This window comes from Rhinopithecus bieti, unplaced genomic scaffold, assembly GCF_001698545.2.
Source record: "Rhinopithecus bieti isolate Rb0 unplaced genomic scaffold, ASM169854v2 scaffold_8783, whole genome shotgun sequence".
Classification (NCBI taxonomy): domain Eukaryota; kingdom Metazoa; phylum Chordata; class Mammalia; order Primates; family Cercopithecidae; genus Rhinopithecus; species Rhinopithecus bieti.
In genome coordinates this window covers 1,189,977-1,216,220 of record NW_016806197.1, presented here as the reverse complement: position 1 = coordinate 1,216,220, position 26,244 = coordinate 1,189,977, and the positions used below count along the sequence as shown (strand labels likewise).

The 26,244-nt window shown below is 45.6% G+C and overlaps 1 long non-coding RNA gene across 1 annotated transcript; it reads left to right on the top strand.

The window, feature by feature from the left end:
• The first annotated feature begins 10,553 nt into the window (after positions 1 to 10,553).
• Positions 10,554 to 21,915, top strand: LOC108531583 (uncharacterized). Its single transcript, XR_001886213.1, has 4 exons — positions 10,554 to 12,201; positions 13,831 to 13,945; positions 19,049 to 19,218; positions 21,398 to 21,915. It is a non-coding gene; the product is annotated as an uncharacterized LOC108531583 (long non-coding RNA).
• The last annotated feature ends 4,329 nt before the right edge of the window (positions 21,916 to 26,244 follow it).

Genomic DNA, 26,244 nt, shown 5'->3' with positions numbered 1-26,244 from the left:
GTGATCTGCCTGCCACGGCCTCCCAAAGTCCTGGGATTACAGGCATGAGTCACCGTGCCTGGCCTGGACATCTTTTAATTAGGTAAATTGGCAATTGGATCTTTTTCTACCTTTTTCTTTTGAGAAGGTTTTTTTGGTTGTTGTTAATCAAAAGCTTTTCCCCTTCATTAATGTCCAAGTACATAAATGTCTACCTTACACTTATTTTGTGGGTAAAGTAGCTCAGTTTTGTACTAATATTATAAAATTCTGGTTTTGATAATTCAAATTTGTGGGGTCTATGCAGAATTTCTTATGAGAAACACACACAGAAATCCAGTGTCTTATAAAATGATTTATATTTCATTCATGTTTCAATTCTATTTTTGGTGAAACTTGATCATTAGCAGACACAAATGTACCTTGAAGCCTTGGTCAGTATATAATATGTGCTATATCATCACCTACAGCATTAGAATCTCCTCATCTTTTGAAAACTGGGCTAGAAAAAAATGAAATATGCAGAACAACCCCAAATTCCCATCTTTTCAGAGATTGCCAAGCAAATGTGAACCCTCTGAATTTGCTGAGACTCTGATCTCCAGTGTGAATTCAGGTTACCTGCCCTTCAGATTCTAGTTATGGCCTTCAGAGACCCTGCTGAGGCACCGCAAGGATGATGTTCTTTGTCATGAGGTCACTGTGCACTTACTTTATGCAGCCAGGCAATAAGAGTATCAAATTCACCTTCAAACTTTTGGCTCTGTGGCTTGAAAAAATCCCAAACAAGAATTTTTCTGGAATAGCTCTTTCAGGAATCCTAGTTTGGTTGGTCTGACTCCCAAGGGCTATTTGTGATTGGATGATCCCTCCTAAGGGTAATAGGTTCTGTCGAATTTCACATTAGGTCCAAGTTCTTCATGGCACTAGTGTATACTGTAGTATAGCCGCTGGGATCACAGCCAAGGACTAGATGGTGGAAGGGCAAACTAAAATACATAGGTGTGTTCCAAAAAGGAAGAACAAGTGCCCATATAAAAAGAATTATGCTATATATTTTATATAATATAATGAAATTTATACTATAAGCTGAATTGTCAAAGTTACACCTACAACAAATAACACAAATAAACAGAATCCCATCGTTCCTCAAAATCCTGGGGCTGTGTAACTTAGAAACAGAAATGAGCGTGTCTGGGACCATACAAAGAACCCCAGAAGCACTCGTCATGTTCTTGCCCAATGTGGTTCAAACAGCACCATTTCAGGATACTGGTTGACTTCGGAAGTGAGGGTGATCAGCTCACTGCTGCCTCAGGCACTCTCCCTGGGCACCCCAGCTTGGAGCACAGTATCAACCTGAGTGGAAGAAAGTTGGGTTGCTCATGGGTCCGTGAACCCAACTGAGAACTGGTTAAGTGGTTAGCAGGCAGGGCTGTTGAGTGACGTGCAGGCCCCTCTTCCGAGGCAGCTGGGCTTCCGGAATGCAGATGCCCGGCTGCCTTCCGGCCAGACAGTGGAGAGTTGGGTTAGAAGGGGGAACATCTGGGGAGATTTCCGGTGGCAATCTCCGGAGGCTGAGCTAGATAATCAGGTTTCATAAATTGGGTTGACTAGACAGTAAAATATTTATTATGATTCTTCCTCTATTTTTTTTTTTTTTTGAAGTTCAAAAATCTTTGTCATCCCCGGCTGAGGTCTGTGTCCACATGAGAGGAATTCATAATGAAATGAGAAGTAGCCTGCCACCACTTCCTCACGACCTCCACCTGCAGCAGGCGGGAGGCAGAGACTGGATCTGCACATGTGCTCCTAAAAATTGTTTTTTCCTAAAAAAAACAGAAAATCCATGAAACAACAAGAAAAGCAATCCAAAAAAAAAAAAATAGGTGATGGTCTTTTATTCATTCTTATCAAATATTTTCTTACATGGGTGAAAACAGAGGCAAATAATTTGGATGTTGTTTAAAATAGACTTTCATATGAATAATGTTTAGTCTTAAAGATACCTATTATTACTATTTTAACCTTGAATCTCTACTAAAAACAAATGGTGAGTTGTGGAATTATTCAGATAATTCAGACCAAAATGCTGGTTTCTCTTTAAATATTTAGATAATGGAACAAAAACAGCCACAGCTGATGTGTGTGATTAGTGACCAAGTGCTTTCTTTGGGATAGTGGATGATGTCTTGGCTGTACCCTCAAACTAAGTCCCATGTCAGTGGAAAGCATTCGAGGTTTATTATAAAAGAGGGATTCAGATTTCTGTCAAAGATGGACGACTTTTTTTTTGTTTTTCTGAGCCAGGGTCTTGCTCTGTCACTCAGGCTGGAATGCAATAACATAATCACAGCTCACTGCAGCCTCCACCTTCTGAACTCAATCGATCCTCCTGCCTCAGCCTCCTGAGTATCTGGGATTACAGGTGTGTGCCCTGCGCCACCATGACCAGTTAATTTTTTTTTTTTTTTTTTTTTTTTTTTTTTGTAGAGATGGGGGTGGTCTCACTATGTTGTTCAGGCTGGTCTCGAACTCCTGGGCTTGAGTGATCCTCCCGCCTTGGCCTCCCAAAGTGTTGGGATGACAGACATGAATCCCTGCACCCAGACTCTTTTTCCTTAAATGCTTACACCAGTTAATAATTTGGCATTTTAATGTTTCAGTCAATTGGTAATCAACACTGATTACAGAGAACAGCGTCTTTACCTGGGTATAAGATGACTGCTACTTCAGGCCTCGCTGCCCATCTAGCCCCAGATCCTGCCATTCACCACAACATCCCATGCTCCAGTGAAACCTCCTCAGCATTCCCAGTCTCATCCAGATGGCCCACTCCTCCGTGACTTCACACCTGCTGTGTGCTTCCAGATTTTGTTCTTTGGGCAACCTCCTGCATATGCCCTCATGGGGCTCCCTGCTCCCATCCTCATCAACTCCTCGATAACTTTTCAATCAGCCCACCTTCCACCACAGTCTATGCTGAGAAAGGTATCCGCCTTTTGAGCTTCCATTTTCTCCTATTTACATCTCTAAAATATCACTTATTTTCTTTTCCAACAGCCACAGATATTTACCGAGTGCCTCTTCCATGGTAGGTCTTTGCTCACGTGGTGAGAATACAGACACAGTTCCTGCCCTCCTAAGGCTCACATTCCAGGTGAGGAGAAAGATGATAGACGTTCATGGGAAATGATACCAGGAAGTGCCATGACAAAGATACAACAGAGGTTTTTCTTGTTTGACTTTCCCTGTAGACTAGGAACTCTTTGAAAGCAGAGATGGTAAATCTAGCATAGAGTGGAGTGTTAGCATATACTACACATCAGTCAATGTTGAATGAATGAGCAAATGAAAGGCATATTTAGTGGACTTCTCATGATGTTTCCAATCCTTCCAGTAATGGAGGATATAAAAGAAATAAATAATAATTTTACTTATCATTATGGTTGGAAAGTTTTCTCAAAGAATATCTATAAGACATTTTCAAAGATAAAGAATTTTCCCTTTGACTACAAAACAACAATTAGTTCAGAGAGCCAGGCACAAGGCCATCACCTCTTCTGACTGTCACTGATCATTGTTCAGACAGATCACCCACAAGACATGTAAAAAATGGTGGTTCTCTACTCCACGTTTTTATTTCTATTAAATTCTGTGGCATATGATCTTGAACAAACATTTGTAGTCAATATTTGATAAAAAGCCTGATTCAATCAAGTAAATAAAGCATTAGAAAAAATAATTTCATTTCTTTGCTAAACTAAATCCATTAAGATACCAGTAGAACTGAGGACAAAGGATATTTAAAACAAAACAAAACAAAACAGTGAGACCCATTGCTCATTTGCATTTTAAAATTAATTGCTGCCCTAATTATTCGTCAATAGAAGCATAAATGAAGCAAATATAACTTAGTGTAAGCTTTTAGACACCCACAGGATTCTCCCTGCAAGAGTAAACTGTCGTAGTGGTTCTCAGTGACAGTTTATTTTTGTTGTCTTTCTATGACTGAAGAAAGAGAAGACTGAAGCCATGCAGAAACGAAACAGACTCAAGGGAAAGAGATGGACACAAGTAGTTACTTTCCGTTTTCACCTGTAAGATGGAAGAAGAAGGGCTGGGCATAGTGACTCACGCCTGTAATCCCTGCACTTTGGGTGGCTGAGGTGGGAAGATCGCTTGAAGCCAGGAGTTTGTGACCAGCCTGAGCAATATAGAGAGACCCTGTCTCTATGAAAAAAAAAAAAAAAAAAAAAAATTAGCTGATCACAGTGGTGTGCACCTGAAGTTCCAGCTATTCGGGAGGTTGAAGTGAGAGGATCTCTTGAGCCCAGGAGGTCAAGGCTGCAGTGAGCCAGGACTGCACCATTGCACCCCAGCTTGGGTAAGAGCGAGCAAGAGCTTGTCTCTAAATAAAATATTTAAAAAGATAAGACGCAAGAAGGTAATAACCAGTAAGGAATGTGGGTACCAAGGAGCTCCTTGGCAACCTTCCTGAAGCTGCACTTTCATTAATTGTAAAGTGTGACTGCCTCCATGACCCCAAAATGGAACCAAAAGCTGAACAATGTAGTTCAGCATGGAGTTGTTACCTGTCTTGCTTTGTGTAAATCTGATGGATTGACTTGAGTATTTGCTCCATCTACTTTCCCTCTGCCTTAGTTTCGGCTGTTATAACAAACACTGTAGACTCGGGGTGGGGGTTTACATAATGATTTATTTCTCATAGTTCTGCAAGCTGAGAAGTCCAAGATCACGATGCTGGCTGATCAAGGTTCCTGGTGAGGATTTTCTTCCTGGTTTGCAGAGAGAGAGAGAGAGAGAGAGAGAGAGAGAGAGAGAGAGATGGATTTCTTCCCCTTTTTATAAGGTCATTAATCTCATAGTGACAGTGACACCTTCATGACCTCATTTAACCCAGATCACCTCCCAAAGTCTCCACCTCCTGACACTATCACATTGGGGGTTAAGGCTTCAACGTATAAAATTTGGGAGGACACAAGCATTTAACCCAAAGCACCCTCCCACCATGTCGACAGAGCTGTAGGAGGAATTTAGCACAGCTGGGAAAATTTCTCTGGCACATAATCAGGCATTCATTGTTGGTAATCTCTACCAAAAGCTTATGAAGCAACACAATGATGCTGAATAACAAACAATTCTAAATCTCAGTGATTTAAATTAACCATCGTCTATGCTCATGCTTCCTGGGCTGCAGGTCAGCTGTGGCTTGGGTGATCTAAGTGGGTACAGCTAGACACCTCTCCTCCAGGTATGCTTTGCAGGTGCATGGATCAGTTGGAAAAACTGCTTCAAGCCACAGTTTGTATTCAGATCTATTTTATCTGTCTCATTCTGCAGTGATCATCACAGGGCATACAGCTATCTGATTTACAACCTTTTTAAGGTGCAAGTAGCAGCTCTCAAAGTGGATGGGTAAACATGCAATGCCTTAAGGCCTAGGCTCCAAATTGATACGTGGTCATTTCTGCCTGCATTTCACTGGCCAAAAGAGTCCCATAGTCAAGCTCAACATCAATAGGGTGAGAAAGTAAACTCTTCCCATTGGAGGCCAGTATGTTTCTGTGTTGGGGGCAGGAGAGGTACTGAATATTTGTTAAACAATAATTTAATCAATCATAACTATATTTAAAGAAAGTCCTTTATTTTCTGACGTAGGCCTCTACACATGATTTATTTCAAGTTTGCCCCCTCCTGCTTTTTTTGGTTTTCCCCTAAGTTTGTTAATTATGTTAGAGTAGCCAGAAAGATCTTCTTTCCTTAGGAAAAGTATGTGGAAGATTTAGAAACACCTGACTTTGCATGAACTTCCAGCAAAAACAGCCAGACGTGGTCCAGTTGAGTCTTTGCCCTGCTGCTTGAGGAAGGGGACCATGGGACGTGGGTCTATGGGTCTTATTTGGATTTGAGGCCATGCATTGAGCCGCCCAGTACAGACCAGACAGCAAAATTTCACCTCTGCAGATGTGTACCTGACTTTACTGCTCCGATTACAGCATCACCTCTCCCCTGTCACCAACTGGCAACCCACAGCAAAGGATGTTTTTCTGATCATTTTGCACTCATTAAACGCAGCTGTCACAACAGTGGATGTGAGGATGCATGCAAAACTTTTCTGCCACATCAAAATAAAGCTGAAATGCTTTTTAAAAAAAGAGCTGATACCTTTGAAGTCTATTCTCAAGGAGTATTGGAAATATCGCCTTTTGACGTTGACAATTGAAAGTGTTCCGTTGCAACACAAATTAAATCTCTGCCCAGGCTAAAGAAGTATCATCCATCAAAATTTTGCAGCAGAAAGCATTTGGCCCACCATTTGTGGGGTTCAATCATACTATTCTGGTGTCTGAATGACTCATATTCATTGTACTGGCTGATCCCTGCTCATGGTTTCAATAGGGAGAAGTAGTTCCCTGACTCTCCAAGGAATGTTACGAGTATGAGATAACCAGGCACCTACTACAACCCCTATTAGAGACTTAAAACAAGCGAATAGATTCTTGAGCTTCAACATGGACCCACTGGACTAGATTCTCTGGATGGGAGTGGGGACCTTCCCTGATTCCGATGCGGTCATCAGAATCCGTTTCACCAATCCCCAGGCCTGTGTGGGAATCAATAAGGCCTATACATTTCAGTAATATGCCTGCTGATGTAGCACCTCTGACATTTTCCTGTCGTTTACTCAGTGTCAGTCTTATCTCTTGATCAGTCACAAGTTGACCCTGGCCTCTACTTCTCTGAGAAGCCCGCCATCAGCTCCCCTTGGGCTGCATAATGAGACCACGACCTGTGTCCCCTTCATACCCTTTGCCCACCTCGATAACAGTAGTTCTCACTCTGTCTCCGTCATCTGCTCACGCATCCCCACTAGACTGGAATTTTGAGAATAAAGACTGTGTCCATCATCATATGTGTGGTTCTAACAGTATAACATAGGGCTTGACACAGAGAAGGCCCCGGAAGGATTGGTGACAGACAGGAATGAAAATGTGGGGCAGGAGAACAATAGCATCAGATTGTTTCCAGGGGTGGGTGGGCACAGCTTCCAGCCAGATACTGCTTGTGCACAACAGGTGACTACAGATACAGATTTTTTAGTCTTTATCTGCCTTCCTTCTTCCACCCCAAAGGCTACATGACAGCCTGGGCACACAGGCAACAGTTATTAAGTAATGAGAAAAGATAAGAAGAGCCCTCATCTCCTGGGTGGCTGTATCAGTCAGGGTCCAGCCAGGAAAACTCACCTCACTAGATATTTCCTGCCTCGCCTCCGCCTACATTCCCCTTTTGACAAAGCCTAATGGGAGGCTGGGGAAATGGGGCACCTGTGCCTTGAGAGCCAAGTGGCTGAGCAGTTTGGACTCATTCAGTTCCCTCTCTCATCACAAGATGGGACACACATTTCAATGACCCACAGCCAGCTGCACAAGCTATGGTGTCTGATGAAGACACACCCTCGCTCTGTGTTCTTGCAATGTGTGATGACATTGCGGGCTACTTGAGGAATACGTGTAAGAAATTGAGATGCTGCCTCTTCCGTGATATCATACTGGAGAGAAAAATCCAAAGACAGGATAGAAATAATGAATTTAAGGGAATTATGAATGAACACCTAGAATCCTCTGGTGTTCCAGTTACTGCGTAAATTAATGCTGGGCATGGACCGGAGAGCTGAGATGAGAGGAAAAGGAAAAGATTGAGGGTACAAGGGCTCTGAGCTTGGTGAGTTTTGGTGTCTTAAGTGAACCCATCTTAAGTGATCTTAAGTGATCCCTTTCCTTGAGGGAGACCATTGCTTATGCAAGGCTCTGTCACCTTCTGGATAACAAAGAATTCATTTACTGGGTGCTTTTTCCATACACAAGCCTACTGTGGTTAGACTGTGTTAGTAATTTGAATGTATTAGATGTATCATATTAACTTTTATCAACAAATCAAGTGACTGTGTGTCTGTCATGTGCAAGATACCTATACCAGAGATGCCACTGTCCCCACCTGCTGCATAGCTAGCACTTTCTCTTCCTCCTGTGGGATGACCCAGAACATCCCCTCCAGAGGCTGTCCTGAAGCATCTCATTGGAAGTTGGTCTCTTCTCTATCATTTGTTATCTCAGGACCTTGTCCCTACCTAACCATAATTATAACTGACAATCTATTCATTTATCTGCTTTTTGTTTGCCATCTCTAGAAGGGCAGGACCAGTATCTATATCCTTGATGCTTTGTGCAGTGTCTGGTACATAATAGAAGTGAAGCAAAATGTGTAGCATGACTAAATACACACAAGGCATAATACAAGATGAAATCAGATCCCTTTCTTTTTCTCAAAACTTGGCAATATTGGGAAGAGCCATGTACACAGATAAGTAACAAAACAAAGCATTGCAGTGTAAGTCCTTTTAAAAATGATGCAACTCATAGAAAGAGCTGCAGGTGATCTTGATACAGGTACAGGTGGGTACCATGGTTTTCAGATGAGTAGAAAATCAGGGGTGGATTTGTGGTAGAAGTAGGAGCAGCACCCATGGCCTCATGAGCAAGGTTCTTCCCATTCACTGTTTTTTTTTTGTTATTTTTTTGTTTTTTTTTTTTTGCCTCCAGGCAGGATGTGTGAGTGAGTGATGAGTGTGTGTGTGTGTGTGTGTGTGTGTCTGTGTGTGTGTGTGTCTAGCTACAGCCTGAATTGGCACATGGAGAGCTACGCTGCTTGAGATGAGCTGCACTGGATTTCTTCAGGTCTTTGTTTTTGTTTTTGCTTTGAAAAAGAGTCTCACTCTTTCATCCAGGCTGGAGTGCAGAGGCACGATCTCGATTCAGTGCAACCTTCACCTCCCAGGTTCAAACCAATCTCCTGCCTCAGTTTCTGTAGTAGCTGGGATTACAGGCATGTTCCACCATACCCAGCTAACTTTTATATTTTTAGTAGAGATGAGGTTTCACCATGTTGGCCAGGCTGGTCTTGAACTCCTGGCTTCAAGTGATCCACCCACCTCGGCCTTCCAAAATGATGGGATTACAGACATGAGCCACCACACCTGGCCCAGGTCTGTCTTTCACTTGGTCTCCTTCCCCACTGTCAAGCTGATGGCCATGTCCCTCCATGCCAGCAGTGCATGTGCCTCTGTCATTCTCAAGGGTAATAGCAACTTACAACCATTCCATAGGTAGTATAGACAGTTGTTTAATTATATTATTCATGCCTCTCTTAAAAGTAACATCTGTATGCCTTTTATTTTAATAAAGCATTATAATTCAATATAATTGGAAACATTTCTGACTATTTCCTGAAAACTCTTAAGGATTATTCAAGTTGCATGGTGTGGGGCAAAACCAAGGCTGGCTCTCAGAGGGTTAAAAACGCCTGTCTGGAAGGGGACCTTGAAGACTGCAGCTCATCTGAGGAAACTTGCCCAGCCCTGAGCATTAAGGCAGGAAGCCACCTAGAATGGTAAGGACCACCCTGAACTCGGGAGGCTTTACAATTTATTTTTTCATTAATGAGTGCTTCAGAAAGTGCAATGTCCCTAATTCCCTTCTTTGAAAGACGGAAACTTTAATGTGCAGTTAATTAAATGTTGTGTTGATTTGCAAGCCCTGAGCTCTCAGAGGCCTTGGGGAGGTGGAGGCAGGTTTAGAAATCAAACAATGGGGGGACTGACTGTCCCCAATCTGACCACAGTGCAGGCGGCACTGTTTGCTGCAGATGCCTGGGAGGCGTCCGAGGCACCCCTGTGGCCAGACCTACCGTTCTGAGCCTCGGTGATTTGTGAACGGCTCTGTTTACCGTTGAGAGGAGCAGAGCCCAGGCAACAGGTCCAGGCCCCGGCAGGGAGGAGGCTGGTCCGAGCCTACATCTCTCTCCTGGCTGCCTGGCTTTCAGAAGCATTCTTTTAAAAATTTTTTTTCCTAGTGCTTCAGCATGTCTTTGTGCTGAGAGGAGCTGTGTCATGCTGGAATTCTTTTCACAACAAACTAAAGAACCCAGCTGTGGCGCTGGCTGCAGCCTGAGAACCTGCAGGGTTTCTGTATGCAGTTATTTACTAAGGGGAGCAGTGAAGCTGCTGAGGTGGGTTTACTTGTGCAAATCCTCAGCAGGCTTTGCAATGCTGGCAGGGCTGGGGTGGAGGACTGTGGGCATCCACCCTCCGGGTGGGATGGGGTGGGGCGGGGCTGGATGGAAATGCAAAGGCACTTACGAGATCGCAGAGTGCAAAAGGGCCACAGAGCTTATCTTACCTCTCTCCCATTTTATAGATGAGGAAACGTAGTCAAGAAATTGAGTGTGTGATTTTGCAAGAAAAAGTGTGGTTTGCTCCAAATAACTAGAGCCAGTTAGCAGTGACAAGTTTATCATCCATTTGGCCCTGGCTAAAGGCACAACTTATGCAGTTACCACGTGACAACTTGCAGGCTTATTGCTACCACAGCACACTTCCCTCAGCCCTCACTCATAGCAAGAACAAAGCATCAACACCTAAGGAAAATACACTTGCTATTGTTTTGGCATGGGAACCCCTTTTTTGTAACTCTTCTGCATGGTCAGCTTGTTTACGATGCCCCCAAAGAGCTGGTGAAGATCTGAGGATTGACTTTGGAGGGTCTTGGCAGTGCTACTATATTCTTATTATGAATAAAAATTTTAAACCCAAGCTGATAAACATATTTTTTTCACACTGAATTCATCAGGAATACATTAACATTTTCTAAAAGGTAAAGACAGAAAAAATGAAAGAATTGAAAGGAGAATATTAGGATGTATTTGGCCACTAGGATCTCTGTTTCCATCAGCTCCTGTGTATAAGCCAGAACTTCACCCCATATAACTAATGCACAGGGAATTAGCCTATGGAATAATGATCATTCCTGATGAACAGAATAAGAGCTTGTTCCCGTGTATGCGCAGAGCCATTCATCCTAAGAAAGAAATCTGGAGTGAAAGCACACAGCATATTTTGCATAGGTTCTGTAAAAGGATCCAGGCAAAACAGGCTTTGCGACATTAGTTATGATCATATATGGAAAAAGCAGTTACTTTCTGGGGTGACATATGGCTGAATTGGTACAATGCCCAGGAATCTCAATGTCCCCCTTAGAAGGGTGAGCCCTGGCTTCATCCTTCACCCACATTGTCAGTGGGATAAACTGCACAGGCAGCTCGTGGACAGGTCACCGGTAAGGAAAATCGCATCCACCTGTGCTGAGACCAAAGCTGCTGTTGGGCTCTGGCACTTGGCAAGCGCTAAGGTCCCCTTCTGTGATCAAAAGTTTTTCTAAAGCAAGAAAATTATGAATGGAGCCCAAGCCCATCTGCTTAAGATTCAAGCATGGTGACATTTCGTAGTAAACAACAACAGTGACAATGCTGACAAAAACACAACACGTTTATTGTAAGGGCGATTCCACCTTTAAATGTTGAAAATTTCACCTTGTTCTGATACTCTTCTGTAACCAGTAAACCTATTTCCAACATTCCTAACATGGCCAAGCCAATCAGTTGAGCCTTATTGTGGAAGAGATGGGGAAATGTGATCACTTGAATGTGTGATATTCATTCATCCACTCATTCATTTTGCTGACCATTAATTAATTCAATTAACCCTCCTGAGTTCAGCTCTGTGCTAAGCATTAGGGACTCCCCATGATTCTTATCTTCAAGGCATCCAGCCTGGGGAGAAAAACAGACGTACAACTAAGCTGCGGAGGGACACATGTTTTAGTTATGGGGACACCTGGAAGGGAGTGAGAAACTCCTTAGAGTTCACCTTGGGTAGCTGGGGAGGACTTGAAACTTCTAAGTGGCCCTGGGAGCCACTGGAGGTGGGAAGGGCCAGCGCCCGTAGGCCTGGGCCTGTCTGGCTGAGGATCCCAGCTGGGCTACTGCCTTGCTGTCTACAAATGATGGAGCCCTTCCAGCCTCAGCTTCCTCACAAGTAAAACGCAGACGGCAATGCCTCCTTCCAGTGATGTTGTGCGGATTCGATGGGAAGTTTCATGAAAGCGCTTAGCAGGGTTTCTGGTGAGTGCTCAGAAGGTGGTAGTTTGGTGTTGCTGGGGGAAGGGAAGCCTGGGCTGAGAACACGGGAGGTGGAAAGTCGCAAGTGGTCTTCAATCGTCGGAAGGCACTGTCAGATTCACTGTTCACAAAGAACGTTTTGGGACATCTTGGTCTATGGATGAGAAGGAAGGACAGAAGCTGGTGAGTTGTGGGCCGCAGGAGCAGCAGGGAGGATACTGAGGCAGTCCACAGATGCAGCTGTGAGGGTGTCCTGGAGCTGGGGAGAGGGAGAGGAGTGGATTGGAGACGTGTTTGGAAAGTGTTAATAAGGTAGGCAGGACTTAGGGGAGAGAACAAGAGAGAGAGAAGGGGGCAGATTTTCATGAGAGGTGACAGCAACGGCAGTGACTGAGAGGAGCAGTAAAGCCAGGAGCAGGCTGAGGGAAGAGGGAGTGGCTTCTTTCAGAGGAGGCGCCGCCTCCCTAGCAGTGAGCAAATGTGTTTAGCAACATGTTCTTCCTCCCAATCCAGAGACGGATTGTTGAGATGATTCCTGCTTTCCGGCTCCCCGACACCCGCTGTTCTTTAGATCCGCTCAGCGGCACTTTTTCCTGTGCCATGTGCCCAGATCTGAGCGAGGCTTGGGAAGATGCGAACGGGCTGTAAAATCTGTCCCCAGAACAGGAGAGTAAGAATGCGCGGTGTGGGGCTGAGCTGAGTCCAGGGAGTGCGAGAATTTAGCAGTTGTGTTGTGCCTGGGCGTTTCAGACTGTGCCACAGCCGGGCCTGCCTGTTCAGCAATGTGGCTGAGGAAGGGAGCCAGAGACGCTGCTGCAGGGCTGGCTGTGGGCAGTGGCAGGAAGCAGACAGAGGCTCTTTGGCCACTTCTCTCCCCTGGAGACCCTCCTCCCTCTACTGCCCATTGCTGTGGACAGTTGCATCCTGGGGCTTTCTGTGGCTATTCCATTAGTACCCTGGGGCTGGCATAAGCGACACGTCCTCTACCTAGGGCATTCAGGTATTCATCGGTACTTGGTGAGCACCTCCTAGTGCCAAGCTCTGTCCTGGTCACAGGAGAGCACTCCTATCCATGTGTGGTCGTGTCCTCACTGCGCTTTGGGCCGGAGAGGAGCTCACTGTCTGATCCTTTTCCTCAACTGTGGCTTAAGAGGTTTCATCTCTTGCTAGAGCCCTTCCAGGCAGGCAGCAGGTCCTGGTTTGTGAGCAAGGGGTTCCTCCTCCATTTTGGAGCCTCGGCTGCCCTGCCTCCCCAGTAATCTGGTATTCTGGTAGTGCCTCTCTGCGCCCTGGCTTTAAAGGCTAAGAGAAGTTGTATTCTGGAGACCAGCTCCAGGTTCTCCAGCAGAGAGCAAGCTCCAGGGACAGGCAAAGTGTGTGGCTTCAGAGAAGAGCGAGGATCTTGCCATCTCTTTTACAGGTTGGTGCGGCCTTTTTAGCAGCGTTAAACCCCTGACTGCTGTCATCAGTGGTGTGATTTTAGCAGATGCTCCCTCAGTACTTTACAATCAACCTGCACTGCGCACTTTGTGTGGGGGCGGGGCCTGGTCTGGGTACCAAGTGCTTTACGTTATCTAAGCCTTACCCCTAGATCCTTGGAAGGCAGAGAGCATTTGGGAACATCTGTGCTATGAGCGTGGAAAACTGGGACTCAGGTAAAAAGGCTGGTTCCTGGTTGCACCGTTGTTCATGGGTGAGTGTGGTTTTCGAGCTCTAATATTTGGATTCTGAGTACAGAACATGTTATATTCTGGCCCATGCCCTCTTCCTGAGTTCTTGAGTTTTAATGATTTCATTTTCCACTCTTTTTAGGCACTTTGGTAAAGGAGTGTGAGTTTTGGGGAAGCTCAAGGAAGAGGTACCAGGTAGAGAGAGGGCCAGGGCTGAGTTCATGGGCTCTTTCTAAATGGAAATGTCTCACATTCAAGTAGGTTATGGCATGCGTCAGGAGTATCTTTTCTCTATAACAGTGATAAGCAACATGCAGTCATTAAGCTTTAGGAATGCAAACATCGATCTAGTAAGCTCAGGAGCAAAAACCTCAGTTCAGGTGGTGGAGCCCTCGTTCAAGTTTGAGCAGTAACTGTCTCTCCAGCTGCAGCTGACCCTGCCAGGCTGGGGCTGAGGAACCATCTACCAGCCCAGGACAGACAGAGGCTGACCCAGAGAGATGGCATCTGAGGCCATGTGCATGCAGCTGGTGTCCTGGATTGGGGTTGAGAGAGAGATATAGTCCTCTATCCTTTCCACACATATCCTCAGGAAAGGATCTAGCAGGATGTTCATTTTTCACTATTTTGTGAGTAGTTGGTGGAGGAGGCAATGCCACCGAGAAAGCATTTTGCTACCCTTCCTTCCTGTGTACTGAAGACATTCTGTATATGTGTATTTTACATATAACTCCTAAAGATATGTAGACCGTAAACATTTTTATTTGTCCTGAATTTTACTTTATGCAAAAAAGGCATCATACTTTAAATTCTTAGTGATGAGAGCGAGACACCTGAGATGGCTCTGGTGGAAGATGGTAGGTTGTACCGTACTTGGATTCCAGAAAGTGAGGCCTCCCTGTGTCTATGGGCTGGGAATTGGTGGGGGCTCATTCCACCGGGTGTTGGAGGTGTGTCCTGTGGCTCCTGTAAATTGGAGGTTTCTTGCCATCTCAGGGGCCTGAGCCTTATGTGGTGGAAAGACACCAGCAACAGGGAAGGGATGGTCAGTGGGGACAAGCTAGGTCAGCTTTGTCCTCAGTTCCATCCTCAAGATGGGTGGGGAACTTATTGCGCCCAGTAAGTTCTCATCCGGATACTACCTTACCCCTGAGGTTCTATCCTTGGACATATTCTTTTTTTTTTTTTATTTTTTTAATTTTTTTTGAGACAGAGTCTCGCTCTGTTGCCCAGGCTGGAGGGCAGTGGCCGGATCTCAGCTCACTGCAAGCTCCGCCTCCCGGGTTTACGCCATTCTCCTGCCTCAGCCTCCTGAGTAGCTGGGACTACAGGCGCCCGCCACCTCGCCCGGCTAGCTTTTTGTATTTTTTAGTAGAGACGGGATTTCACTGTGTTAGCCAGGATGATCTCGATCTGCTCTCGTGATCCGCCCGTCTCGGCCTCCCAAAGTGCTGGGATTACAGGCTTGAGCCACCACGCCCGGCCCTTTTATTTTAATTTAATTTTTATGAATGCATCTTAGTTGTATATATTTATGGGATACATGTGATATTTTGATACAAGCATACAATGTGTAATGATCAAATCATAGTGATTGGGATATCCGTCACCTTAAACATTTATCATTTCCTTGTGTTAGGAACATTCAGTTCTACTCTTCTAGTTATTTCGAAATATGCAATAAATTATTGTTAACTATAGTCACCCTACTGTGCTATGGAACACCAGATCTAATTTCTTCTATCTAATTGTGGTTTTGTACCCCTTAATCAACCCATTTTTAATCCCTCCTTCCTCTCTACCCTTCCCAGCCTCAGCCTCTGGTAGCTGTCATCTATCCTCTACCTCCATGAGGTCGCCTTTATAGCTCCCACACGTGAATGAGAACACGTGGTATCTTTCTTTCTTTTTTTTTATTTTTAATTTTTTTGAGATGGAGTCTTGCTCTGTCTCCCAGGCTGGAGTGAAGTGACGTCATCTCGGCTCACTGCAACCCCTGGGAATATTCTTGTGGTACAAACTCCTGCCACCTTCTGCCACAGCTGACACCTGTAGGATAATTATTCTAGCTTCAGAGGAAAGCGAAATGATGACCAGAGACATCCAGATATTGTTCTCATTGTGAGTGTGGCTTTCAGTCAGTTAACGACAGGGATGTTGAGGGGAAAGAGGAAGTGCACTCCAAAGGCGAGTCGGTGGTGGTGTTTGCTCATGAGGCCTGCACTGCTGCACTGGCCTTTTCCCCAGTCAGATTTTGAGGGGTTGCCACCTCAGAGTTGGCCACGAGAGCCAGAACTTCCTGGAGCTGCATCCTTTCTGGCATGAAGACCCTGATGGGTCTGGCAGGCTTTCTCACAGCGGGAATGTCACCGAGGGGTCCTACTCATGGGGTCAGTTAGGGAAGTTCCTCTAGGTGGAACTCTGGGGTGTTTGATCCTCTGTATGGACAGATACTGAGTCTAAGTTTAGCTGAAAGTCACTGCTCACATGGACACTGTAGCCTTCCTTAGCCCTGGGCTGTTGGGGTTTGGCGTGAACTTGTCGATCACTTAAGATGAGATATGTGGTACTTCAGCCATTGAATTACTTATTTGTACAACTTAACAGATTTCCCAGGTGTGGAGAAAAAATTTGCAACTTAGACCAAGGACTTGCAAACTTTATTAGTACCTCTGCAGGTTTTTTGTTTTTGTTTTGGAGATGGAGGCTCATTCTGTCACCCAGGCTGGAATGTAGTGGCACGATCTCAGCTTACGGCAACCTCTGCCTCAGCCTCCTGAATAGCTGGGACCACAGGCTCCTGCCAACACATTTGGCTAATTTTTGTATTTTTAGTAGAGATGGTGTTTCACCATATTGGCCAGGCTGGTCTCGAACTCCTGACCTTGTGATCCACCCGCCTTGGACCTCTGAAGGTTTTAAATCCCTTTGGGGGCAGGCATCATGATCTTCCATCTGTGAATTTCATGCAGCACCTACTAGTGACCAACACTTGCAGGAGGTTCCACCCTGATAGGCACTTTTCCACCCTCGTTAGCCTCACCACAAACCTAGGAGGGATGTACGGTTCTTACCATGTTTCTCCTGTAACTGAAAAATTGATTCTGAGCATATGACTTGCTCAAGATCCCATGCTGGCAAGTGTCTTGGCTGGCCTCTGGCCTTGGTGCACTCAATCTACCCTTTAAACCACGTGGAAGTCCAGGCAGTCCTGGGGAGGGTTTATGGGATAAGATAACCTGGGAAATTTTCTCCTGGCTTTCATCTTAGACTGAATCTACACAAGTGGCACAGCTCTCCAGGGGAGGGTGGGCCAGTCCCTCTAGGCAGCCTCTACAAATGTCCTTATAACCCTCATTGCCAAGAACTCTTTTTTTGATATTGAACTTAAATCCTCCTCACTCAAGGTTAAGCTACAAACTTCTCACTGCATACTAGATGGGGATGAAACTGGTTACAATGCTTTGTGTGTAAATCTATAGTTCTTTGAGTAGACACACACACACACACACACACACACACACTAAACAACCCAATTCCTCTACATGCTTTCCTTGCAATATAATAAAAAGCTCAGAGTTTTGACTTTAGGATGATTTTCTTTTGTTTGGAAAATATTCCCCCAATCAAATCTAACTTAACTTTCAATTTCTCAAAATTAATATTTTTCTAGCTGATACAATTTCTGTATGTATATTTTATGGCAGAAATAGTTAAATTACTGAGTTTTAGAAGTCCTGGCCTATAGACTCTTAACATTATGAAGTAGATAAACTTCCTAAAGAAATACACACCACATGTAATAAATTCTTGGAAAGGAAGTGTCCATGAGCTTAAGAGTTAGGTGATACTGTCTCCCTGAATGGAAAGGCATTAAGAACTAGGATTTTAAATTTGGAACAATGTTTACCTCATAGCAATTTGTACTACATAAGAGGAAAAGCTACAGCACTTGGCTCTATTCTATTTTTATTTCCATTATGGACTACTTTTGTGTATTTCTATGAGATCCTATTCAGAAAGGAGCCAGAGCTGTGCAAGTCAAAAGATTTCCATTTGGCCAATATCTGAAGTAATGGGCATGGGTGCAGCAGGGTGAAGAGAGGGAGGTGGGTTGGGAGCAGAACCCCCTAGAACCATACAGAGCTGCCCTTGCCTCCTTTTAGCTGCCCTTGCTCCTGCCCCCGGCCCTGGCCTGCATGGTCACAACCTCCTGCAAAATGCAGAAATGTCAGGAAAATGAATGGAAATGCCCATATGGTGGGTGGGGACTTCCAGGGGAGGCACTCATTTCTGATTTTGTTCTGCAAGAGAAGGTAAGAAAGCTAAAGCAAGGGAGAGGAGAAGGGAGACGGGGAGAGAGAGGAATGGAGAGGAAGGAAAGGGGCAGGAGGCAGGGAGCAGCTGTCAGGAGGGAGAAGAAGCAGAAAACACCAGTTCTACCTCCAGGCTGCTAAAAACCTCCTCCGTAGACTCAGCCCCTGTAGGAGCTGGCAGTGTGGCCCCTACTCCTCCCAGTCCCCTTGCACCTGGTCTAGGCAGTGAGGTGGTACTGGGGAGCACAAATGGCCCCACTCCTCAGCTTCCTTTACATTCTCCACTCCCTCCCTCCATGCCCATCCTCAGGGCATCTAGTGAGGACCTCCTGAGCCTGCTCTCCAGTGGGAGCTGTGCCACCCTTGCCTCCCCCTCCAACCTCCGCAGGCCTCAGCAAGTCCCTTCTCACACAGCAGATGCCCTGGCTCACCTCTCCTCACTAGCCGCCTCTCCTGCCCCCGCTGCCTGGAACCCTGTGCTTTTGCTGCCCAGAAGTGTTGGCGGTTTCCCCAAAAAAACCAAGTAGTGCACATCTTGCTTCCTAAGTCTGGAATAACAAACACGACAATCACTACTCCACCTCACACCCGTGCCAGGCATGGGCTCAGCCCTTGACATGCACAGCCCTACCAGGTGGGCACCAGGATTGTCTCTGCTTTCCAGAGCTTACACTGAGGCTTGGAGAGAATAGCCGATTTAAGGGGAGGCTGGCTGGCCTGTGCAGGAAGGTGTAATAGACAAGGAAAGGGACACAGAAAAAGAATGAATATAAATCTAGCACCCACTAAGTATCAGGCTATGCTACGCGTGAGCGTTACTTCCGGATCTAAGATGCTGTGATTTGACTGCCAAGCAGTCATATTTTTTCTAGAACAGAGATTTTTGATCACTGTTTAGTCAGAAGAGAGACATTTCATCTTCCGCAGACTTTATTTTCTTGCTATTTAAGCCACGGCATTTTCTGGTTTGATAAAGTAAAGGGACTCTCTCTCACCTGCCCCTTTTCCTGTTGTCAATCTTCTTTTTGGTTCCTTTGCTTGCAGCTGTTGTCTGCCTTTGAGTCACACAGAACCACTTGCAGGAAGAACTCTAGAGAATTTGGGAAGAAAGGGGGAGAGGACAGACAAAAGGTGCATTTTTTTTTTTCAAGAAGCAGGAAAATGTAAGGAAAATAGAAGGTGTTCTCAAGTGTGTCGGCTGCTGCCTGACACAGGTAACATTTCTTTAGATGGCTTCGCTTCCCCTCCCTCATGCCTAGCCAGTTCTTCATCATTTTTTAACATCTCTTTGGGGACAGAGACATGAAAGTGAACCGCAGGTCAAAGGCAAGAATTAGGGGTTCTGGGGCCCTTTGTCGGACGGCCTTGCTGCTCCTTTGTGCCCATGCCTTCCCGGGAGCTGGTACAGTGGCTCAGCGCTCCAGCCACATCAGCCTCTCCTGAATGACAGCATCACACCTTCCTCCATCCCATTTACATTTCAAACTGCCACTCGCCTGCTCTTGATTAATTATTTAGTAACCCTGGCCACTTGTGAGCCTTTCGGAGCTCACGTTTCACGTCAAAGGTCCAATCCTTTTTTATCCAAATCTTCTTTCCCTGAATCCATGTGTAGTTTTCTGCATGAAATGCTATGATATCCCTTTTGCAGCCTCAACACCCAAGGTATTGGCCTCCCTTCTTTGTGGTGGAAACTTCTGGACATTCAGCCACTGGGCATTCACAAGACTGGAGTCTACCTGCCTGGTTCCTTCCCTACCTACGTCTGACTTTGGTCAACTCTATTATTATTACTGTTATTATTATTACTATTATTTTTAAGACAGTCTCACTCTGTTGCCCAGGCTAGAGTGCAGTGATGTGATCATAGCTCACTACAGCCTTGAACTCCTAGGTTCACATGATCCTGCTGTCTCAGCCTCCTGAGTAGCTGGGACTACAGGTGCATACTACTGCACCCGGCTTAACTCTATTTTAAAATAAGTAGATAAAGGAGTCTGGAAGGCACAGCCACAGGCTCTCTTCTGTTTTTAATTATTGATGGAATCTGTGTGAAGAAGTGGGAGAGATGTGGGCTTTAGAATTCGGGAGCATTTCAGTGTGTCCCTGGCTCTGGCACTTCTTTGCTGTGTGAGATAATGGGTAAGTTACATACTCTGAACCTTACTTTCTTTACCTCTACAGTGGGTATGGAAATACAGAGGCAGCAGGGGTGTCAAGAGGGATTCATGAAGGAGTAGCAAGAACAATACATGCTGAGTTCTCACCGTGAGGATTTGATGACTCTCTCAAACAGTGCAAGTCAGATAATCCACACAGGATCAGTCCTCAAGAACAGTCAGGAAGGCTGGGCATGGTGGCTCATGCCTGTAATCCCAGCACTTTGGGAGTCTGAGGTGGGCGGCTCACTTGAGCCCAGGAGTTCGAGACCAGACTGGCCAACATGACAAAACCCCGTCTCTACGAAAAGTACAAAAATTAGCCGAGCATTGTGGTGGGCACCTGTATTCACAGCTACTCAGGAGGCTGAGGCTGGAGAATCACTTGAACCCAGGCAACAGAGGTTGCAGTGAACTGAGATTGTGCCACTGCACTGCAGCCTGGGCGACAGAGTGAGGCCCTGTCGCAAACAAACAAACAAACTAACTAAAAAAACAGTTAGGTAGTTTATACCATGACACCTTTAACCTGTGTAAAATTCTTACCAATACTGATGTGAACTAGTATGAAAATTCCATGGTAAATAGTAACTTTTCAATTTGTATCTTCTGAGCTTTGGAATTCTATTTCTTACACTAATTAGTTGTGTGACTTTAGAAAACTGATTTCATTTTTATGGGCCTCCGTTTCATCATCTGTAAAATGGTCCCCACTAAATCTGCCTCTGAAAAGTGTGAAAAAATGAAAGAGGTAAGGTAGGTTAATACCTGGCACATAATAAGCATTCAACAAATGGTCTTGCTTTTTTGACATCACGGTTATTTAATATCTGTTCATACATAAGCTTTTATCAATTCTGAAAAAAAAAACAAAGGAATGTTCATATTTTTCCATTTTGTTACCAAAAGTATGATTAGATTTTAAAGAAAACAGACCACATCTTTCACCACATGAGAATGAGGAATCTACTCTTTTTTGGCAAGAAAAAAAAAAGCCATAAACACAACTGACGTTAATTCTCTGTGCATATTGCATCTTGCCTCCCTGCTTTACAGTTTTCGGAAACCAAGCGTCCATCTGTCTCTAAAGACCTATTCTAGGTTCTAGAAGAGAAAACACCGTCTAGATCTGTTGATGCTGTCGATTTGGCTGACTTAAGGCCCTTGCGTGACTTCCTCTGCTGGCGCGTGCGTGAGGCCGGGATGCTGATTTATGGCTGCCTCCGTTCCGCAGGTTAACCCCGTCACAGGTCACTCCGCTCTGTTAATTGCATCCTAAACCTTCCTCGGCTCTTCGGCAGCGAAATCGCAGCAGAGGAGATGGCGCAGCTTGGTGCGCATTGCTCATTTGTGCCCACATGAAAAGAACTGCCAGGATGCCCAGGACACCAGCTCCCTGGCTTCTGCGGTGCTTGCGCAGTCCTGAATCCGCCCAAGAGCTGTGGATCTGAGTCCACTGGCTGCATAGCCGGCTGCCGGCTCCATGGAGGGGCCTGTGCCGGAGAACACTCACATGTTGACTTCTTTCTTCAGTCTCGGCCCTTCTTGGCCCCCTTGGTTATTCATTCTACATAATACACCTCTTATTGCAGTTCAAATGTCTCATGGAAGAGGCATTGAAGAGACAGTGGATGCCCGTGTTTGTTGGCTGTAGGTAGCATTTACCACTCCGGAGGTAGTAAAAGAACAAAAGGAGAATTTACATCTATTTCTCCTATTGAAGGGAAAAGCAATTAAATCACCAAAGTCAGATTCTCGAGTAATTGCTGGGCCCTCGGAGGGGCAGGCAAGGTGAAGTGTGAAGCCCCAGATCTCTGTCTTGGTGGGGCGGACATTGCCTGTTGGGGACTCCAAGCAGAGGCGGGGCCAGGGAAGGCAGCCTGCAGGGAGAAGCCCAGAGCCTCTTGCCAGCCTCCCATCCCAGCTGCTATCCATGCACTTGTGTAGCTTCCCGGCTGTCCTGGGGCCAGGAAAGAGGTAGCAGGGCTCCAGCTACAGAAGTTATAGGAGGCGACTCTCAGAGCCTTGATTTCCTCCATTTGAAATACTGAGAACAGTGTCTTCCATGCCTACTTTCTTTCTTTTTTTTTTTCTTTTTTTTTTTTTTTTTTTTTTTTGAGATGGAGTCTCGCTCTGTCACCCAGCCTGGAGTGCAATGGCCGGATCTCAGCTCACTGCAAGCTCCGCCTCCAGGGTTTACGCCATTCTCCTGCCTCGGCCTCCCGAGTAGCTGGGACTACAGGCACCCGCCACCTCGCCCGGCTAGTTTTTCATATTTTTTAGTAGAGACGGGGTTTCACTGTGTTAGCCAGGATGATTTCGATCTCCTGACATCGTGATCCTCCCGTCTTGGCCTCCCAAAGTGCTGGGATTACAGGCTTGAGCCACCGCACCCGGCCCCATGCCTACTTTCTAAAAGCTGTTATGAAGATTACGTAGACTCATACCTGGGAAGGCTGGTGAAAGAATAAAGCAGCCGAAACACAAAAAGTGTTAAAAAAAAAAAAAAAAAAAAAAAAAAAAAAAAAAAAAAAAAAAAACTTCCCTTCCAACTAATTAGTAGATGAGTTCGAATCCCAAGCATGCCGGACAACAGCAGTCATAGCAGAGGGGTGAGGGCCCCAGCCCTTACCAGGTGACTGACCTCCCATCAGTCAGGAGGACAATGGCATGTGGCAGTGCCGAGCACCATCTGGCTGGGATCAGTTCTCCTGCCTTCCTTTCTCCTTCTCCGGCCTGGGTCCGTAGCACGGTCCGGAGAGCCAGCAGGCTGTCTTTCCCAGTGTGCGGTCGCAGAGGAGCTGTCTGAACATGCAGAGAGGCTGCTGCCAACGCCGCTCGGGATCAAGAGCTGCCCTGCACCCAGTGATCTCTGCAAATCAGTGCTCACCCAGAAGGAAAACCAATTTACATTGGGTGAGTAACAGAGAATGCCAACTTCGTGTTAGGAGATGAAGTTCTTCTGGATGAAGGGAGGCAAGAGTCCTTTTAAAATAAGATTTTCTTTGTATGTGTTCCCACTGCTGAATAAGGTGTTCCTTAGGCCAGCTCTAGGCAAAATTGTGAAGCTCCATTTCAGCTCCCCAAATCCCCCCTTGTTTTAAAATAGGTCTGTGACTACAGGCGCCCACCACCTCGCCTGGCTAGTTTTTTTTTTTTTTTTTTGGTATTTTTTTAGTAGAGATGGGGTTTCACCGTGTTAGCCAGGATGGTCTCGATATCGTGACCTCGTGCACTCCAGCCGGGCGACAGAGCGAGACTCCATCTCAAAAAAAAAAAAAAAAAAAAATTGGTCTGTGAAAACTGTTACAATATCCAGGCAAGATGGACAACAGTAGAACTGACATTTAATCTTCATTTTGAAGAGCAGTTAAATGGGAGTGAGATTATAACACTGTTAAAATAAGATTAATGTTATAATAAATGCTAGCATCCCAGAACAATTGAATAGAAATATAATGAACAGCCAAGGCTGGTAAGTGGAAATGTCATCAACGGCCACATAGGTAGAGTAAGTTACTACCTTTGAGGATTGAGTTGGACTGAGCATAAAATGAGATCCAGAATAACTGTGGCTTTAACAAGATAGAGGTTTATTTCTTTCTTACACAAAAATCTGGACACCACCCTCCCTCTTTTCTCTGTCTCCTCTGGAGTAAGGGCGACTTTGCTTATCTAACACCCTGGACGCTGGGGTGTCTGGCTTCCATTGCTCATTGCTTCTTCTTTCTTGTGGTTCCACATGGGCTTCCATTCCCCAGGACACCTCTAGGTCCAAGAAGACTGCTGTAGCGCTGCCCATCATGCCTGCATTCCCACCAGCAAGAAAGAGGAATGAGGAAGATGTGGCAAAAGGCAGACACCTGCTATCTCTTAAAGAAGGTTCCCAGAAGCTGCAGCACACACTTTCAGTTATATCCCATGGGCTGGGCCTTGGTCTAGGGCCATACCTAGCTGTCGCTATTCTGTCAGCCAGTACCTGCAAAAAACAAGTCCTATGAAAGAAGTGGGAAGCACGCTGGCTACCACTGATAATCTCTGCCATTTGTGTAATTTCCAGATTTCTGGGAAGTGCCTCTGCCTTCCCCTAACCTTCCCACATCTCCGAGTCCACTTAGCTGATCCCTGCATCTCTCAACAGTTGCTAAGTCTCTCACTAAGACAAAGAGGACTTTCTCATGCCGAGACCTTCTTGCTCCAGGTCACTTGGAGGGTTCCCGGTGCCGATTTGTTTTTTTCCCAGTATTTCCTCAGTTGAGCTGAGCTGATTTCCGGGTGATTCACCTCCAAGATACTTTTTTTCTGCTGTTCACACTCTCAGAGGGCGTTACCTGTTCGAGCAGACAGCACTCACTGAGGCTCACTATATGCCAGCTCTTACACACAGTTTTATATTATTTTTCTCACATAGTCTCTAGCACAGCCCTGAGATGATTGCTCTTCTTAGAAATTAGGGTCAAAACTGTGGTACACACCAGTGTGATCCTATGCCCTAGCCCTGCTGCCAATCATTATGCCACACTACCTGTCCTATATCCTGTGTGATCTCTGTCGCCACCCCCACCTTATAGGTTAGGGAAGAAGGTGAGTAAGTTTCCATGGTAGGCCAGACACGGTGCTGAGTCGTGGGGACAAGGCACATTTCTCTAGGTCCTAGTTGTCAAGGCGTGTGTGTAGAGCAGAGGGGAGGGGAGCTGGAGGAAGCTACACACAATTCCCATATGATATACGGCCAACTGGGATGTTTTCTAAGAGGTGAAAGTAGGTTACTTTCACTGCAGGTGTTCAGGAGATGTAAGGTTGATACACCTAAAGGGTGGCATGAAACGAGTCAACTACTCTGCCCCAGCTACCCCTCCTTTCCTGTGGCATGGCTGGAGGGCTTCACCAGTCCACACCCAGTCGAGGTAAGGTCCTTACTATGTGAGCCAGGTGTCAGCTGGGCTCCTGCCCAGAGGATCTGGTCAAATTTGACTGGAATCCTCATTCCGTGGCCTTGGAAGAATTCAGAGTCCTTCCTGCAATTTCTTTTCCTTATACTTCCTTCCTTCAGCCTCCCTTCTCCTCACCGCCCGAATGTCACCTCCCTAGTCCACGCCATTTTTTTCATGGAAGGTCATTCTGAAGCCTGTTTCTCAGTTTAGCAGCTTTATTGGAGAATCATTCTCTGAGATAGGACCCCCTTCTAGGAATCCCCCCAGTCTTTTACCAGAAAATGCCACCCTTTTTGCCTTTTCTCTCCCTCCTCTGTGATCACTTCAGTTTTATGTCTAACACCTGATTCCTCAACACTTGTGAATTATATACGCAACCAATTTATGAAAGTATTTTTCTCACCAAGACCTGATTTCTTACACTGTAAGAGATCCTGGAGAGTTAAGTTTCCTTCTCTTGTTACTCTTGATGTTTTGGTGACTGTATTGGTACAGCAGAAGTTAATCTAAATCTCCAGGTCAAATAGCAATGCCATGATGCTGTTGAAAGTGGTGATGAGAAACCCTGGTCCCTCATGTGGGCCTGGGAGGCAGGGCCTTGAGGTTATGGTGAGGTCACTGGCTCTGAAGCAGTGGGACTGGCTACTTGTCAGATGTGGCAGTTGCTAACAATTGTGAAGATGGTTGTAATGAAAACACTGGCTTCACAGTGTATGAGATGGGCCATTGATGGAAGCCCTAGAGATATCTAGTGCTTACCACATCTGGGTATTCATTCCTGAGCACATGGGAAGACTCAGGTTGCCCTGAAAGTAGTTCAAGATCAATTAACCAACACTGCCCAGTGGACTTTGAGTAAAAAGGCATACCATTTTTGTTCTAAGGCAGTTAAGAGTCTCCCATGCTCGCTGTATCCCTGGGAGCCAAGTGTTGAAATGGTAGCAGCACAGAATGGAAAGACCTTAGATCCCTGAGACACCAGACGGAGGAGAGCCCTGCTGACCTGCATCAGACTTTGCATGAGCAAGCTATAAGCTTCTATTAGGTTGAACCCCTGCTACTTTGTTACTATAGCATAGCAGAGTGTGTTCCAACAACACAGATAATATGGAAATATATATAGCTTTTACTCAGCTCTGCCACTGGG